This window comes from Lactuca saligna, chromosome 6 (genome assembly GCF_052625555.1).
Source record: "Lactuca saligna cultivar CGN05327 chromosome 6, ASM5262555v1, whole genome shotgun sequence".
NCBI classification, from domain to species: domain Eukaryota; kingdom Viridiplantae; phylum Streptophyta; class Magnoliopsida; order Asterales; family Asteraceae; genus Lactuca; species Lactuca saligna.
The window spans coordinates 56289085-56309520 of record NC_136422.1 but is presented as its reverse complement, the minus strand read 5'-3'; the positions used below and the strand labels follow the sequence as shown (position 1 = coordinate 56309520).

The 20436-nt window shown below is 38.4% G+C and overlaps 1 long non-coding RNA gene across 2 annotated transcripts; it reads right to left on the bottom strand.

Moving 5' to 3' along the window:
• Positions 1-2467: 2467 nt before the first annotated feature.
• Positions 2468-9041, bottom strand: LOC145001974 (uncharacterized). Of its 2 annotated transcripts, XR_013661766.1 has the most exons (4): positions 8627-9041; positions 3684-3771; positions 3098-3169; positions 2468-2705 (listed from the first exon to the last, which is right to left on the bottom strand). It is a non-coding gene; the product is annotated as an uncharacterized LOC145001974 (long non-coding RNA). The 2 variants fall into 2 exon arrangements; XR_013661765.1 differs by lacking the exon at positions 3684-3771.
• Between the last annotated feature and the right edge of the window lie 11395 nt (positions 9042-20436).

Below are 20436 nucleotides of genomic sequence, written 5' to 3'. Positions count from 1 at the left end.
AGAAATCATCATCACCTTCTGGGAGTGATAAGATTGGAGCATGAGTCAAAAGATCTTTTAGAGTTGAGAAAGCTTTTTCTTGGGCTTCACCCCATTCAAACTTTACTTCCTTCCTTGTAAGACTCGTGAGCGGTACGGCTATACGAGAAAAGTCTTTAATGAATCTCCGGTAATATCCCGCGAGACCCAAGAAACTACGAATTTCGGAAGCATTACGGGGCACTTCCCAATTTTGAATGGCTTCGATTTTGATAGGATCTACAGATACACCATCACTAGAAATAACATGGCCAAGAAATTGAACTTGGCGAAGCCAGAATTCACATTTCGAGAATTTAGCATATAGTTTCTCCTTTCGAAGAAGTTCTAACACCGCACGAATATGAATGGCATGATCAGATTCAGACTTGGAATAGATTAGAATATCGTCAATGAATACGATGACTGATTTATCGAGCATTGGGCGACATACCCGATTCATCATATCCATGAATACAGCAGGAGCATTTGTTAAACCAAACGGCATAACAAGGAATTCATAATGCCCATATCGAGTATGAAAAGCAGTCTTCGGCACATCCTGCTCGTGAACTTTCAACTGATGATATCCAGATCTCAAATCAATCTTCGAGAAATAGCTAACACCCTGAAGTTGATCAAATAAATCATCAATGCGAGTTAGTGGGTACTTGTTTTTGATAGTCACCTTATTCAGCTCACGATAATCAATGCACATCCGCATCGATCCGTCCTTCTTCTTGACAAACAATACAGGAGCACCCCAGGGAGAAGTACTCGGTCGGATAAAACCTTTGTCAAGTAATTCCTGCAGTTGGATCATCATTTCTTTCATCTCTGTTGGCGCGAGACGATAAGGAGTCTTTGCAATCGGAGCAGCACCAGGCACAAGGTCAATTCGGAATTCTACTTGCCTATCCGGAGGAAGGCCAGGCAAGTCATCAGGGAAAACATCAGGATATTCGTTAACAACATGAACATCATTTACCGTTTTCTTCTCCTCTTTTGAGACATCAACTGAGTAGGCCAGATAGATAGAACACCCCTTCGATATGAATTTACGAGCTTTAAGGAAAGAGATTATTTTGAAGATTCTTTGTTCACCATAGACATAAATAGGATTCTCCCCTTCAATAGGAATGCGTACTATCTTTTCATAGCACAAGAGTTCTGCACGGTTCTTTGACAACCAGTCCATGCCGAGAATGATATCAAAGTTGGGTAGGGAGATAGGAATCAAATTGGCAAGAAAATTATAACCTTCAATTTCTATGACACAATCTCTATAGACTTTATCAACAAGTAATGATACACTTCCCGCGGTATCTACATGAAATGGTTGGGCGAGTGCATAACAAGCAATTTGAAAAGAACGCGCAAATTCACGAGACACAAAAGAATCTGAGGCACCAGAATCAAATAAGATGTGAGCAGGTCTAGAATTGACGAGAAATGTACCAGTCACAACATTCGGGTCCTCGCGTGCCTCCTCTGGGGTAATCTGGAATGCACGGCCTTTAGCCTTTGGCACATCCTCCTTTTGGGTTGAAGTACCCACTGGTTGTTGAACGGAAGCTTGACTTCTCACCATTTGGCTGGTAAGAGTAGGGCAGAAACGCTTTCTGTGGCCAGTAACACCGCAAGCATAACATGTAACATTCCTCATCGGGCAAACGGGCTTCATATGACCTGTTTCTCCGCATCCATAGCAAATCACTGGTCCTTTTCCTACCCTGCATTGACCTTGGTGGCTCTTTCCACATTTCTGGCATGGTGGTGGAGCTCTCGACTGAAGAGAAAAAGATTGTGGCCGACCGCGACCACGAAAGGCGCTCTGAGATTGTACTTTTGTGCTAAGATCAGATTGAGCAGATCGACCTAATGGATTAGTTGAAACAGAAACAGTTCGATCAACACGTGGATGCTTCGGGACAGAAAGAGTGGCACCACGTATCTCTAAGTCATGCTCGCGCTTTCGGGAATACTCAACAGCTTTATCGAATGATAGAATATCCCGATTGATCACGAAATCACGGATTTCATACCGTAACCCTTCCATGAATAACTGGCTTTTATCGTCTTCAGTCGGGATATACTTCGCAGCAAACCGTGCCTTTTGATTGAATTGAGTTTCATATTCGGTCACAGTCATTCCTCCTTGCTTAAGTTCGAGGAACTCCTTCTCCAGTCTTCTCCTCATATCTAGAGGACAATATTTTCCTAGAAAGCGGATTTTAAACATCTCCCAAGATAAATTCTCCTGGTCATACTCGTTAAGAGCTTCAAATGTCGCTTCCCACCAGACTAAGGCTTCTCCAATGAGCATTGCAGAAGCATAGTTAACCTTGTCTTCATTAACCACATGGGAGATACGAAATACTTTTTCTGTGTTCTGGATCCAGGTAAGAACAACAATGGGATCAAGGACACCTAAAAACTCTGTAGCACCACTACTCTTGAAAGTTTTGAATGAGGGACGTTTCGCTTTCTCTCTTGAAGACTCTCCGGTGGCTTTCTCTTTACCCTTATCACTATCCCTTTTGTGTTGTTCGAGAGTTTGTCGAATAACACCAGTAAGTTTATCCAAAAGCCGCTCCTCACGAGGGGATATTGGAGTATCTCCCTCATTAAGATGAAGATCTCCACCCACATCTGGTGTATGACTACCCTCCTGCTCAGCCATTGCTCTGAAAATTTTGGAGTAACATAACACGTAAGAATATAAGGATTTATCATTACCCAACACCCCAGTTAAGTCTTTCCTATGGTTTGTATCCATATACGGACAATAAATTTGTTCATATATTGAACTTCCAACAGTTTAAGTCTAAATACCAATTCGTGGTATTTAGTTCGCTTAAACCAGTGCTCTGATACCATAATTGTAAGACCCCATTCACTAAAATTACCATAAAGCCAAACATGCTACATGCATATTCATAATTATAATTCACACTAGTGGTCTAAATACAAAAGCATGGATACAAACCAACTAAAAGGGTTTTTACAAAGTTTCATAACTAGTTGTATAAATACATAACTACCCAGGAATTTATAATCCATATACATATATGTATACCAAGTAAAAACGTAGTAGTGTCAACTACTCTAAGTCCTCCAACAAAGCGTGTTTACTCTGGATGCTTATCACCTGAAATAGTTAAACACTAAAAGGGATAAATGGGCGTCACTTAGTGAGTTCAAAAATAGATACAATATAACGCTATGCCATATACATAACAATATGACAGGAACAAAAAGAAACAAAGGACAACAAAGGCTTATATGTGTATCAAATGAAGGACTTTCCAAATCAATAAACGGTTAGATTCAAGGGATTACAATAATTAAGACACAATAATTTAGGATCATAAGCATCATAAATTCCAGCCCAAGAGGCACATAAAACACAATCCCTTTTTAATCATGTTGCTAGAATATACAGGCTTTCAACCCTACCTAGCCCGAAGCCAATACCAAAGTGATACGAGTCATGCTCTACATGGTTAAAGGCACAAAGCCAATACCAAAGTGATACGAGTCATGCTCTACATGGCCAAAGGCATCAAAATCAATATCAAGTAATAACCACTTAGATCAATAACACAAGAAAGCACATTGCACATATAACACATAACATACAATTGTCCCTATATTGAACTCACTGTGCTGTAACCGAATGTTGCGATAAAATTCCTCTTTTTCTGATGAAATTACACCATCCTCAGGCCTCTAAAACCTTCAATTATACCCCTGGAGTTCATATTTCAAATTTCATAAGCAATTACTCAACTACTCTCAAGTTATGTTGTTTTCAATTTAGAAATTTTAGTTTTTGTTCTTTGTATAGCTGTCACTTGCAGATCTGTTTTACCCTTATTAAATGTCAAAATAACTAATAAATTATACATATTAATAAAATAGACTCTTATATCTTTCTAATGCCACTGACCTCACATTTTTATGATTTTTCTATAATTTACTATGAATTTTACAAAACAGCATCCTAAAGCTGTCAAAATGTTCCAAAGCTGTCAAAATTCAGCCTTACTGCACTGAACATATAGCTGTTTTCACCCATTTTAAGTCCGGAATTAGATTTTGGTTTTAAAACAAAAATCAAAGTAGACATTCTCAGCTTTCCAGGGATATATAGCACATCTCCATACGATTTTTCTATAATTTTTGGTGATTTTTACAAAAACAGGACAATTATACCCTTTATAATTTCATTTTACCCTTTACATGATCAAACCTCATGATCAATATCACCAAGTTCTTCTTTTACAATGATAACACTGAATATTTTAGTAATCCATTCTAATTCAAGTATAAACCATGGGTTTCATTATTAATTTTCACTAATTACTCTTAAACCATATGATTAATTCTCATGTTTACATGTAGTTACTTGATTTCCATTTAAGATTCTAGGTTAATAACATAAACTCATGCCTAATTTCATTAAATCAGTGGTAAACCCACTTTGATCAAACCCTAATCTCTTAATAACTCACTAATTACAAGGGTTAATCCAAAAATTAAGAGTTCATACCTTGATTACTAGATTTGATACTTCAAAAACACTCAAAATCTTGATTTAATCTTCAAAACTTGATCAAGATTGATCATGTATGTGAAAATCTCCCATAGGGATGGTGACGAACTGAAAATGGCAGGAAAATGACTCAAAATCGTGTTTCAATGGGTAAAAACCCGAGTTGAGTCGGGTTTGACCCGGTTTGGGTACCCGTTTTACCCCTAAACACTAAAAATTGCATAACTTTTCGCTCGAAACTCCGTTTTCGATGAGGTTTTCGCCTGTACGTTTCTAACGAGATAATTTACAACTTCCAATAAAAATATCCCAGAAAAGATCTTCCAATAAAATCAGATTTAATTATTTTTAACTTAGACGTTATACTTTCGTTAATTCCGATAGTTGACTTTTTGATCGGAATCACATAAGACTTCCCTATCACCTCTAATACATTCCAAATGATTCTAAACTTAGTTTAACTTCAAATATTATAAACCTATTTCGTTAGAAATCAACGCTTAAAACCATACCGAAAATAATATATATATATATATATATATATATATATATATATATATATATATTTTAAACGCTTACAATACTATTTTACTATAACTACCTACTTTAAACGTTTAAAACAACATAATATATAATAATATTCATTTTTAAACTAACAATCATATGAAACATGATAATTAAACAAGGTTACTAAAGTGTATGTTACAAATACCTCCTCCTTTTGAGGATTTCGTCCCCGAAATCACGACGATTTAAACAAGCGGGGATATTTTTCTCTTATGTCATTCTTATTTTCCCAAGTATAATTTGGGCCTCGATGATGTTTTCACTTGACAAGCACTAACTCCACTTCTTTATTACGCAGATCAACCGTTCTCTCATTTATAATCTCTTCAGGTTCTTCTAAATATCTTAACTTATTATCCAATTTCACCTCGGATAATGGAACTGTCTCATCATAGATGCTCAAGCATTTGCGTAGATAGCTCACATGAAACACATCATGAATACCTGCCAAATCTTCCGGCAATTCCAAGCGGTATGCTTGTTTACCAACTCTCTGGATGATTTTGAAAGGACCAACAAATCTAGGACTTAGTTTTCCTTTCTTCCCAAATCGCATAATGCCTTTCCACGGGGATACTTTTAGCATTACGAAATCACCCACCTGGAATTCTATGGGTCGTCTCCTCTTTTCTGTATAGGACTTTTGTCGATCCTGGGCCGCTTTCATTCTTTCTCGTACAATTTGAATCTTGTCGGTGGTGTCTTGAATCATTTCAGGGCCTCCAAGGATCTTTTGTCCTATGTCTCGCCAACACAATGGTGTACGACATTTGCGACCATATAATGCTTCATATGGTGGCATTTTGATTGAAGCGTGGTAACTGTTATTATACGAAAATTCAACAAGAGGTAAATATTTATCCCAGTTACCACCGAACTCCAAGACACATGCACGAAGCATATCTTCTACGGTTTGGATTGTTCTCTCTGTCTGACCATCTGTCTGGGGATGATAAGCTGTGCTGAGAGCAACTCGAGATCCCATTTCACGTTGCATACTTGCCCAAAAGTGAGAAGTGAAGCGAGTATCACGATCGGAAATGATCTTTAATGGCACACCGTGTCTTGCAACAATTTCATCCAAGTATACTTGTGCGTATTTCTCCATTGGAGCCATTTCACGCATGGCAAGAAAATGAGCGCTTTTAGTCAGGCGACCGACAATTACCCAAATGCTATCATGTTGTCTAACAGTCTTTGGCAATTTGGTAATAAAATCCATGGACAGTTCTTCCCATTTCCATACAGGAACACTAAGACTTTCTGGGGTTCCATAAGGCTTTTGGTGCTCTGCTTTGACTTGTAAGCATACTAAGCATTCCTGTACATATCTTCCAATGTCTCTCTTTAATCCAGGCCACCAATAATCAGCTCTTACATCATAGTACATTTTACTTGTACCAGGATGTATTGAAAGTTTAGATTTATGGGCTTCATCTAAAATCTTCTGTCTTAATCCACCAATCTTTGGAATCTATAGCCGATTCTTGAATACTTTTAATCCTCGCGGATCATCAAGTAAAGCATCATTATAATGTATCATCCCTTCTTTCTTCACATTTTTTGGCTTTAGGGCCTCTTCTTGCCATTTCTTTAGTTCATCTAGAATAGTGAATTTTACTGTGGTATGAGTAATAGCATAACACATACTATTACGATAAATTTTTCTGCTAAGTGCATCGGCAACTACATTGGCTTTTCCAGGATGATATAGGATTTTACAGTCATAATCTTTGATCAGCTCCATGGCTCGTTGTTGTCTCATATTCAAAGTTTGCTGACTGAATATGTACTTGAGACTTTTGTGGTCAGTAAATAATTGGCATTTTGTACCAAAAAGATAATGTCTCCAAAGTTTTAGGGCAAATACCACTGCAGCGAGTTCGAGATCATGAGTGGGATAATTCTTTTCATAATCTTTCAGTTGTCTTGAGGCATAGGCTATCACTTTGCCATGTTGCATCAACACACAACCGAGTCCCAATCTTGAAGCATCGCTGTATACGGAGAAATCATCATCACCTTCTGGGAGTGATAAGATTGGAGCATGAGTCAAAAGATCTTTTAGAGTTGAGAAAGCTTTTTCTTGGGCTTCACCCCATTCAAACTTTACTTCCTTCCTTGTAAGACTCGTGAGCGGTACGGCTATACGAGAAAAGTCTTTAATGAATCTCCGGTAATATCCCGCGAGACCCAAGAAACTACGAATTTCGGAAGCATTACGGGGCACTTCCCAATTTTGAATGGCTTCGATTTTGATAGGATCTACAGATACACCATCACTAGAAATAACATGGCCAAGAAATTGAACTTGGCGAAGCCAGAATTCACATTTCGAGAATTTAGCATATAGTTTCTCCTTTCGAAGAAGTTCTAACACCGCACGAATATGAATGGCATGATCAGATTCAGACTTGGAATAGATTAGAATATCGTCAATGAATACGATGACTGATTTATCGAGCATTGGGCGACATACCCGATTCATCATATCCATGAATACAACAGGAGCATTTGTTAAACCAAACGGCATAACAAGGAATTCATAATGCCCATATCGAGTATGAAAAGCAGTCTTCGGCACATCCTGCTCGTGAACTTTCAACTGATGATATCCAGATCTCAAATCAATCTTCGAGAAATAGCTAACACCCTGAAGTTGATCAAATAAATCATCAATGCGAGTTAGTGGGTACTTGTTTTTGATAGTCACCTTATTCAGCTCACGATAATCAATGCACATCCGCATCGATCCGTCCTTCTTCTTGACAAACAATACAGGAGCACCCCAGGGAGAAGTACTCGGTCGGATAAAACCTTTGTCAAGTAATTCCTGCAGTTGGATCATCATTTCTTTCATCTCTGTTGGCGCGAGACGATAAGGAGTCTTTGCAATCGGAGCAGCACCAGGCACAAGGTCAATTCGGAATTCTACTTGCCTATCCGGAGGAAGGCCAGGCAAGTCATCAGGGAAAACATCAGGATATTCGTTAACAACATGAACATCATTTACCGTTTTCTTCTCCTCTTTTGAGACATCAACTGAGTAGGCCAGATAGATAGAACACCCCTTCGATATGAATTTACGAGCTTTAAGGAAAGAGATTATTTTGAAGATTCTTTGTTCACCATAGACATAAATAGGATTCTCCCCTTCAATAGGAATGCGTACTATCTTTTCATAGCACAAGAGTTCTGCACGGTTCTTTGACAACCAGTCCATGCCGAGAATGATATCAAAGTTGGGTAGGGAGATAGGAATCAAATTGGCAAGAAAATTATAACCTTCAATTTCTATGACACAATCTCTATAGACTTTATCAACAAGTAATGATACACTTCCCGCGGTATCTACATGAAATGGTTGGGCGAGTGCATAACAAGCAATTTGAAAAGAACGCGCAAATTCACGAGACACAAAAGAATCTGAGGCACCAGAATCAAATAAGATGTGAGCAGGTCTAGAATTGACGAGAAATGTACCAGTCACAACATTCGGGTCCTCGCGTGCCTCCTCTGGGGTAATCTGGAATGCACGGCCTTTAGCCTTTGGCACATCCTCCTTTTGGGTTGAAGTACCCACTGGTTGTTGAACGGAAGCTTGACTTCTCACCATTTGGCTGGTAAGAGTAGGGCAGAAACGCTTTCTGTGGCCAGTAACACCGCAAGCATAACATGTAACATTCCTCATCGGGCAAACGGGCTTCATATGACCTGTTTCTCCGCATCCATAGCAAATCACTGGTCCTTTTCCTACCCTGCATTGACCTTGGTGGCTCTTTCCACATTTCTGGCATGGTGGTGGAGCTCTCGACTGAAGAGAAAAAGATTGTGGCCGACCGCGACCACGAAAGGCGCTCTGAGATTGTACTTTTGTGCTAAGATCAGATTGAGCAGATCGACCTAATGGATTAGTTGAAACAGAAACAGTTCGATCAACACGTGGATGCTTCGGGACAGAAAGAGTGGCACCACGTATCTCTAAGTCATGCTCGCGCTTTCGGGAATACTCAACAGCTTTATCGAATGATAGAATATCCCGATTGATCACGAAATCACGGATTTCATACCGTAACCCTTCCATGAATAACTGGCTTTTATCGTCTTCAGTCGGGATATACTTCGCAGCAAACCGTGCCTTTTGATTGAATTGAGTTTCATATTCGGTCACAGTCATTCCTCCTTGCTTAAGTTCGAGGAACTCCTTCTCCAGTCTTCTCCTCATATCTAGAGGACAATATTTTCCTAGAAAGCGGATTTTAAACATCTCCCAAGATAAATTCTCCTGGTCATACTCGTTAAGAGCTTCAAATGTCGCTTCCCACCAGACTAAGGCTTCTCCAATGAGCATTGCAGAAGCATAGTTAACCTTGTCTTCATTAACCACATGGGAGATACGAAATACTTTTTCTGTGTTCTGGATCCAGGTAAGAACAACAATGGGATCAAGGACACCTAAAAACTCTGTAGCACCACTACTCTTGAAAGTTTTGAATGAGGGACGTTTCGCTTTCTCTCTTGAAGACTCTCCGGTGGCTTTCTCTTTACCCTTATCACTATCCCTTTTGTGTTGTTCGAGAGTTTGTCGAATAACACCAGTAAGTTTATCCAAAAGCCGCTCCTCACGAGGGGATATTGGAGTATCTCCCTCATTAAGATGAAGATCTCCACCCACATCTGGTGTATGACTACCCTCCTGCTCAGCTATTGCTCTGAAAATTTTGGAGTAACATAACACGTAAGAATATAAGGATTTATCATTACCCAACACCCCAGTTAAGTCTTTCCTATGGTTTGTATCCATATACGGACAATAAATTTGTTCATATATTGAACTTCCAACAGTTTAAGTCTAAATACCAATTCGTGGTATTTAGTTCGCTTAAACCAGTGCTCTGATACCATAATTGTAAGACCCCATTCACTAAAATTACCATAAAGCCAAACATGCTACATGCATATTCATAATTATAATTCACACTAGTGGTCTAAATACAAAAGCATGGATACAAACCAACTAAAAGGGTTTTTACAAAGTTTCATAACTAGTTGTATAAATACATAACTACCCAGGAATTTATAATCCATATACATATATGTATACCAAGTAAAAACGTAGTAGTGTCAACTACTCTAAGTCCTCCAACAAAGCGTGTTTACTCTGGATGCTTATCACCTGAAATAGTTAAACACTAAAAGGGATAAATGGGCGTCACTTAGTGAGTTCAAAAATAGATACAATATAACGCTATGCCATATACATAACAATATGACAGGAACAAAAAGAAACAAAGGACAACAAAGGCTTATATGTGTATCAAATGAAGGACTTTCCAAATCAATAAACGGTTAGATTCAAGGGATTACAATAATTAAGACACAATAATTTAGGATCATAAGCATCATAAATTCCAGCCCAAGAGGCACATAAAACACAATCCCTTTTTAATCATGTTGCTAGAATATACAGGCTTTCAGCCCTACCTAGCCCGAAGCCAATACCAAAGTGATACGAGTCATGCTCTACATGGTTAAAGGCACAAAGCCAATACCAAAGTGATACGAGTCATTCTCTACATGGCCAAAGGCATCAAAATCAATATCAAGTAATAACCCCTTAGATCAATAACACAAGAAAGCACATTGCACATATAACACATAACATACAATTGTCCCTATATTGAACTCACTGTGCTGTAACCGAATGTTGCGATAAAATTCCTCTTTTTCTGATGAAATTACACCATCCTCAGGCCTCTAAAACCTTCAATTATACCCCTGGAGTTCATATTTCAAATTTCATAAGCAATTACTCAACTACTCTCAAGTTATGTTGTTTTCAATTTAGAAATTTTAGTTTTTGTTCTTTGTATAGCTGTCACTTGCAGATCTGTTTTACCCTTATTAAATGTCAAAATAACTAATAAATTATACATATTAATAAAATAGACTCTTATATCTTTCTAATGCCACTGACCTCACATTTTTATGATTTTTCTATAATTTACTATGAATTTTACAAAACAGCATCCTAAAGCTGTCAAAATGTTCCAAAGCTGTCAAAATTCAGCCTTACTGCACTGAACATATAGCTGTTTTCACCCATTTTAAGTCCGGAATTAGATTTTGGTTTTAAAACAAAAATCAAAGTAGACATTCTCAGCTTTCCAGGGATATATAGCACATCTCCATACGATTTTTCTATAATTTTTGGTGATTTTTACAAAAACAGGACAATTATACCCTTTATAATTTCATTTTACCCTTTACATGATCAAACCTCATGATCAATATCACCAAGTTCTTCTTTTACAATGATAACACTGAATATTTTAGTAATCCATTCTAATTCAAGTATAAACCATGGGTTTCATTATTAATTTTCACTAATTACTCTTAAACCATATGATTAATTCTCAAGTTTACATGTAGTTACTTGATTTCCATTTAAGATTCTAGGTTAATAACATAAACTCATGCCTAATTTCATTAAATCAGTGGTAAACCCACTTTGATCAAACCCTAATCTCTTAATAACTCACTAATTACAAGGGTTAATCCAAAAATTAAGAGTTCATACCTTGATTACTAGATTTGATACTTCAAAAACACTCAAAATCTTGATTTAATCTTCAAAACTTGATCAAGATTGATCATGTATGTGAAAATCTCCCATAGGGATGGTGACGAACTGAAAATGGCAGGAAAATGACTCAAAATCGTGTTTCAATGGGTAAAAACCCGAGTTGAGTCGGGTTTGACCCGGTTTGGGTACCCGTTTTACCCCTAAACACTAAAAATTGCATAACTTTTCGCTCGAAACTCCGTTTTCGATGAGGTTTTCGCCTGTACGTTTCTAACGAGATAATTTACAACTTCCAATAAAAATATCCCAGAAAAGATCTTCCAATAAAATCAGATTTAATTATTTTTAACTTAGACGTTATACTTTCGTTAATTCCGATAGTTGACTTTTTGATCGGAATCACATAAGACTTCCCTATCACCTCTAATACATTCCAAATGATTCTAAACTTAGTTTAACTTCAAATATTATAAACCTATTTCGTTAGAAATCAACGCTTAAAACCATACCGAAAATAATATATATATATATATATATATATATATATATATATATATTTTAAACGCTTACAATACTATTTTACTATAACTACCTACTTTAAATGTTTAAAACAACATAATATATAATAATATTCATTTTTAAACTAACAATCATATGAAACATGATAATTAAACAAGGTTACTAAAGTGTATGTTACAATTTGTTGGTGAAGCAGAAACGGATTTATAAGGCTATTTTCGATCCAAATGAAAATAGATGGAAGATGGAGTGGGCGGTGTAAGGATCGGGAAGTGAGAAGAATGTAGATGGTGGATGATAGAATGGGAGGTGGTGTTAGTCGGAAGAGAGAAGAGGAAGCGACGGACAGCAATCCAATCCTAATTGGCTTAAACAATCGGTGTCATAGGAAGGAGTCGGTGGTATCAGACATATAAAACATATAAAACCTGTACAGAACACGTTGCTAACTCAAAATATTTAATGAAAAAAAAAAATCTAACCAATCAAATACAAGAACTGTACCCAAAGGAACATAAAATTTATATGTATATATATCAATATTTCAGTATAAATTGATTTTCTTATCAACCACTTTAATCAGTTTTCACCGATACATCTTGATTTTGTTTTTTTCAATACTCTTTAAATCAATTTTCTTACAGTTGTTTATCAGCTCTATAATCCTTTTTGGTAAGTTTTTTTACCAACTCATTTAATCGATTTTTTATCAACGTTTTTTTAACCCTCATAAATCAATCTATTACAACGCTTATAAATTGATTTTCCCGTCATAAATCAATCTATTACAACGCTTATAAATTGATTTTCCCGTCATAAATCAATCTATTACCTTATATGCATATTGATTTTCGATCCCTTGGCCTTATTAACAACTAGGGTTGTAAAAAAACCGAACGAACACAAATGAGCCTTGTTTATATTTGTTCGTTTAAGTTTAACCGAACAAATGAACAAACATAATGAACAAATGTACAAATGAACACAAATGCATAAAAAAATGATTTTTCTTGTTCATGTTTGTTTACAACTACTTTGTTCATGTCTGGTTATGCTGGTTAATTAAGATATTAAATAAACATAATGAACGAACATATCAAATGTAAATAAATGGATGTAAATAAATATAATTGAACATAAAAGAACGAACATTAAAAAAAATCCTAAATGAACATAAATGAAGATAAATAAAGATAAACGACCATTAAACAAAGAGTCATACATGAATACACGTATTATCGCAAATCATACATAAATGAAGATAAATAAAGATAAACGATCAATGTTTACACTACTACAAAACACGTTATAGGACTCACCAAATAGGTCCCGGTTTTTTGGAAAACCGGGATATATTATGAAGAAACCGGGACTTATAAAGGGAAAAGTTATACGACCCGGTTTAACGGAAAGAACCGGGGTCTATGTTATACTTAAATAACCCATTTCTCAACTTAAAAACCGGTACTTTTGGCTATATGGGTTTGCAACCCGGCCTCTAGAAAAAAAACGGGTTCTATTACTATTACTAGAAGAGATAAGTTCAAGTAGCTATATGACCCATTTTTAAACAACGGGGCTTTTTGACTTCTTTTACCAAATATAAATGTGCCCTAATTAATAAGTCAGCTTAATAATACAATTAGCACTCCATAGTTTCAATCAACAGAGTACCAAAACCAAGACTAAATTATTAAATCCACACCAAAACAATTGAATTTCTTCCCTCGATAGTATTGTAACTTGACACATGTAACATCGAACATAGACAAAGTATGCAACTTGTAACATCACAGTTTGAAATTAACCATTGGCTTATAAGTTTTAATTTTAAGGCCAAATACTTTATTACAGGAAAGAGGGCAGCATGGAGGTGACTAGTTTTTTTTTTTTTTGAACGGCTCAGACGCTAATAGTCAACAAACACCAACAGGAAGATGGAAACAAATCATACAAAACAACCATCTACAACAAAAACAAAAGAATCTAATGATCCAAAGAACAGAGAACAATATTAAGCAAGCAGAAGATCTCTCCCCCCCCCCCCCCCCCAAGGGTAAGAAGGTTGATGAGATTAAAGTTTCTTTTAAATCTATGAAGATCGATAAGATCTTGAACAAGTTATGAAGACAATGACGATATAAACACAGTAGAATTATAGAACAAAAATGAATCAAACGTGTCGAATGATTAAAACAAAATCCTTAGAAGAGCTCGATTAAGAACATCAACTGTAGAGGATTGGAAGGTTACAAGTATGATCAAAGAAACCTTTAGTCGTCTGGAAAATATCGTATTCTCAGATTTCTAAAACCTTAACCTAATATGCATGCAAGCATAAGCTTATATACAAAGCATAAAAGATACACGGTTGGACAGGCCCAAACCGTAATACAAAGAATTATAAACAAACGAGCCCAAAAGACGCAATCTTCTAAGCCCCACAATCTCCCCCTTTGCGTCAATTTCGGGCGAGATCTTCACTCTGTCTTCAAAGCAGATGGCTTCTTTACCGTTTGAAAAATTTTCGGTATCAAAGCCAGAATATGATGCCTGAAGGTAATATACCAACGAAGCATGTCTGTAAAGTTCTTCTTATCTGCTGTTGTGTTCTGTTTGCATCGGTGAATGATGTTGATGATGTGCTCCAGACACTCTGTAGAGAACAGATGCTTGTCTACCAACGCAAACAGAAACTTGTGCTTATCACCCCTTGTGAACATAACTGTCAGATTGGAAGAATCGATCTGCCCCAACTTCATTTTATGGACATCTCCGGTTTTGGAAATGGGCTTGACAGTTGGTTTCTTGTTCATCACCTTTGCTATTTCCTGATCCATAGTGGCGAGCTCATGGACATAGGAAGCCAACATTCTTTTAAGATGAGAAAGAATTGGTTCATATTCTCTCTGGTTGGAGAGAAGAATGTTGTATAGCAAGATCCAATCGTGGGGGTTCAGACTGGGAAGATCTGCCAGAGAAATAAGATGTTCGGTGTTGGCAGTTCCTCTGTTGATTTTGAAATTGACGTTCACAAATTTCCCAGCCTGGGTTGGTTTCAGTACCTTGACTTTAATAATTTTCTGGGCACTCCATGTCAAGTACTGAGGTTGACCGAATTTCAGATAGAAATCGATAAGCTCCCTGTCAACCTTCGGGTTCGGATGAGGGATGTTTGCAGTGACATCAAAGCAGTGAAAAGTGAAGGCTTTACGCGTAATGGGCATGTCGAACTGCGAGTCTCTGGAATTTTCACACTCAAAAGATGCAATCGGTTCCAACCAATAAATAGAAGGAAACTCAATTGCTTGAGTGATGAGTGTGTCTCTGTCCCAATCTGGGAACAGAGTCTTTTTAGCTTGAATAGCCTCCTCATCCTCCCGGATTTTCCTTTCTCTGGCTTCTGCCTCACGAGCTATTTTCAATGTTTCATCAAGCTCTCTGTCCCGTTTCTTGCGTTGAAGAGCTTCAGTAATGGTTTCATCTGATTCTGATTCGCTCTCAACTTGGACATGTTTACCAGAACCCGAAGCTACATTACCCTTCGGTTCTGTTTTGGACATACCTTCCTCTCCCCCTTGTCTCGGAAGAACAGGCTTCTCTGAGACACCCTTCATTTCACTTAGGATAGTGATTGCCGGAAGGAGTTTCGCCTGGAGATGCTGACGAATAGTGAGGGTTAGGAAGGGATCATGGGAGTCAAGAACACCTGTTAACAGATTTTTAACGTCGCCAGCACAACTTTGAAGAACTGCCCGTTGAGTTTGAAGCAAAGTGATTTCTTGTTGAGCTTGGGCCAGTTGAACTTTCTGTAAGTCAATAGTCGCCTGGTGCTTGATAACTTCTTCCTTCAGGGTGCTCTCGGCTGCCAGAGAGGCAAAACGTGAATCCAAAGATTTGAGAAGTGAAGTGGATTCAGTTTTGAGGTCAGCACGCAGAGCCTCAAATTTCCTGGTTTCTCCCTGAAGGGTGGCTGTGAACGAGTCTACTGACGCTTGAAATTTGGAAGCATTAGAGTCAGCATGAGCCTTGAGAGAATCAAGAAAGATCTGAGTTGTATGAACAACCTCAGAAACTTCCTTAGTGGCTTTGGAGCACGAGGCCGCTGAATTCTCTACGGTGTCAGTAGAACGATCCAAGGCTTCGGTGTAAGTCTGGATCGCTGACTCGATAAAAGCCTTCAACACAGCACCCCCATAGGCTTTGCTGTCAGCCAGCAGACTGTCGAGTTTGGCGTGAATCTCTTGAAGTTGCTGACTTGACACAGGGGTATCAGCATCGGTGTCGGTAGGGATCCGGTAAGGGCTGTAATAGATGGAATCAAATTCTTCATCATCACCCCCTAAGGTAGCACCGGAGTTGGAAGATGGAGAAGGGGAGGATTGAAGATTAATGACCGGGGTTTCAACCACTGAAGCAGCCCCCGTATCAGATACGTTGACCGTTACTGGTGGTTGGGTTGTGGTGATGGTGATAGATTCTGTGATAATAGGTTGGGAGATAGAAGATGAAGGTTGAGAAACGGTGAAGGGAATAGTAGTTTCGGTTGAGGTTTGGGGAATTGATGTTGGAACAGAACTTGAGATGTTCTGTTTGGGTGATTGGGTTGGGGTTGGAAATTTTGGGGAAGTAGGAGGAGAAGGTGATTTGGTAATTTTGGGAGATTTAGGTGGGGTAGGTGAGTTTTGTGGAGACGAAACGGGTGTAGTTTCGGGTTGAGGTGAGTTTTGTGGAGACGAAACGGGTGTAGTTTCGGGTTGAGGATCAACGTCTTCTGTTTCGGATGGTGCATTCTGTTTTGATTCAGAAGGAGATCCTTTGGCTCTTTTAGCCATCTTCTTGACCTTTTTCGTTCTGGGCTGAGAAGGTGCCTCTGCCTCGGATTTGCGTTTGGAGGACCTTCTCTTTTTCTCCTTTTGGGGTGCGAGTTCCTTCATCTCAGCCTTCTCCTTTTTGCTCACTCTTTTGCCCCGGTTAGCAGGCTGATCCAGAGCCTCAATAGCAGCACGTTGTTCCTCGGAAAGAACCCTAGGAGGCAGGGGGGTTCTTGAGCTGTAGTCCGCCATAATCTTGTTGTGGGGCGTGACGCATCTGTACATGGACTCAGGAATTAGTCCATAGTGTAGGAACTTACTTGGATCTGAGAGAATGATTTTCTTGGTGTGGTATGTGGCAATTGAAGCCGTAAGAACATCCTTCATGACAGGGATGTCAAGAGAATCAATGGCTCTCTTGGTGATGAGGGTCCAAAACCTGGCGCATGAAATCTCTGAGTGCCTGGCGATAGAGTTGAGACTCTGAACCACTTGAGACCAGAGAATCGACCCATAGTCAAGATTAATGCCGTTGTAAAGACCGTACAGCATTGTAAGAAACCCTTTGCTGGTGGTATCGGAACCACCACATCGCTCCGCTAAACCCTTAATTAAAAGGGTAAGCAATCCATTCCACTGAGATGGAAGACATGATTTCTTGACCTTGGCAATAGATGTTAAAACATCTGTATATCCCATCTCATACATCATTGTAAAGATCTGGGCGGTGGTGATGAAATCTGGTGAGATGACAGAAGCGTCCACGGCAAGCCCTAGAAGAGAGCAAAACCGTGTTTTGGAAACGGAAGTCTTCTTGTCGTGAATAGAAAAGTAGATACGGTCTTTGTTTCTGTCGTAGCTAGCCGTGGAGTAGACTTGAGATAGCAGGGACATAGGAACGGACTCCACCTGCGTCAGTGCCAATACCAATGGGGAATATTTGAGGCATTCCACCACATAGAGCATGTATGAGTCATAGAGGAATGGAGACAACTCTATGATCATGTTCTGATTTGGTTTGATTGTAAGAAAAGAAGAAGAAGCAGATTGATCGTGAGCAGAAGAAGAAGTCGCCATTGTTGAGTTTTTGGAAGAAGATGAACAGTGGTAACTTTTTCAGAGAGATAATGCTTTGAGAGGTAACTGCCAAAGAACACGATCACATCTTATTTATACCGTTCTCAGGAGAGAGAAAATCATGATGATGAGGAACCCAAAACGTCGCCTGTAAAAGCGCGATTAGAAGTTATGGTGTATTCAATGAATACGTCAGCACACGTGGGGTTAAAACGAATCCTTTGCACGCGCCCAAATCTTTTTCGTACCGTTTGAAATCCCTTGTGCCCTTGTTTGGTTACAACTGAAACTTAGAACCATGTGCCAAACAGCAATTAGAATGTGGGAAAAAAAATTCCGTGCATAAGAGTGTGAAAGATAAGGAAATAAATCAAATGTGTTTGGAAGTGCGTGTTGTCTAGATAAAAGACAGAAGGCAGAAGATTCCGGGCAAGAATCGCTTCCTTCAGAGCCAAGAGAGACCTGAAGTGTTTGTGTGGTTTCCCGAGAAATACGATCAGTTGTCTTTAGAGAAACAATGAAAGGCATCTTCTGTTGATGGCTAAGGGGTGGCTGAACTCAAACCAAACATTAAGTCTTGACATAAAACTAAGTGTTGGTAGAGTTACCTGTGAGACCGATGTGATCTGTTGAACAGGTAGGTGTGAAGTATTTCGTGATGGGAATGATATAGACAGAAATCTCAAAATAAATTAAACTGGACCTCTTTGGGAAGAAATGTCTTAGGACGAGACAGTTTCATAAAAGATCACTCAAAAAAAAATTTCCAAGTAAAAGCTTGAGTTAATTACTCATCGTCAATTCATTTTAGGTGTTGGATTTTGGGTTTCACTCAGAACGTGGTAATCGAATCTAAGATCATGAACTCAGATGTTGTGCAACCATAAGCCTCAGTGGTAAAGACCGAGAGCATCAAGGGTTGCTTTGGGGAGCGAATGTAAATGAAGAAGTTGAAGAGATGGTTAAGAGACCGAACGTACTTTCTGCTACATAAATGGGACAAAGCAGAGCAACTCATGTTTCAGATGAGTAAAAGAAGGTAGCTCTAGACCGAATATGAGAGAATAGCCTGATTGGGAAGAAACTATAGGTATTGATCGAATACAGCAGCATGCTTCTAGGGACGTCTAACTAGTCTGATAAAAGAAAAACATACTTGGATGAACGTTCCATAAGGAGATGCTTGTATTCACTTGAGCAAGAAGTACATATACTAGAAATATAAAATATTTTTGAAATTTTGAAGTTTACTTAGAGATAAATAAATACTGAAAGACAAAATATTTTTGTTAATTTTTAATTTTCTGAAAAAGAAATAAAAACAGAAAGATAAAATATTTTTGTTAGATTTGAATTTTCTGAACAAGAAATAAAAACAGAAAAATAAAATATAGACAAAGAAAAGAAGCAGAGATTAGGAAGAACCGAGCGGTTTGTTTGAATGAGCGCCGATATTGTAGAGGCAGAGAGAGACCGAGCGTTCTGGTTGTTTCGGTTCCGTTATGTTACTAGAGCAAAGAGTAACCGAGCGGTCTGGTTGATTCGGTTCTTTGATTTTACCAGAGCAGAGAGTAACCGAGCGGTCTGGTTGATTCGGTTCCTTGATTTTACCAGAGCAGAGAGCAACAGAGCGGTCTGTTAGCTTCGGTTCCGTTAAAGCGCCAGAGCAGAAAGCAACAGAGCGTTCTGTTAGCTCCGGTTTTTTTTTTTTTTTTTTTTTTAAATAGAGACATGAGGATTTGGGACCGATTCTGCAACCATCATGCCTAAGCCTTGCAATATCTGATTGAATGATGCTTCAGGAAGAGCTTTTGTAAAGATGTCAGCCAGCTGATCAGTGGTTCTTACGAAGTGAACTTAAAATTCCATCTTCCACATGATCTTTGATGAAGTGATACCTTAGTGCTATGTGTTTGGTTTTGGAGTGTTGCACTGGGTTATGACAGATCCTAATTGCACTTTCAGAGTCACAATATAGTGGGATCTTCTTCATATTGAGTCCATAGTCTCGAAGTTGACTTTGGATCCAAATCACTTGTGATGTGCATGATGCAGCTGCAATGTATTCTGCTTCGGCTGTGGATAGCGACACGCATGTCTGTTTCTTGGATTGCCAGCTAACTAACTTCCCGTCAAGAAATTGACATCCACCAGTCGTGCTTTTTCGGTCGAGTCCACATCCTCCAAGGTCAGCATCAGAATAGGCTTGAACAAAGAAGCCTGAGTTGGATGGATACCATAGACCTAAGGAGGTGGTTCGCTTGAGATATCGTAGGATATTCTTCACTGCAAGCATG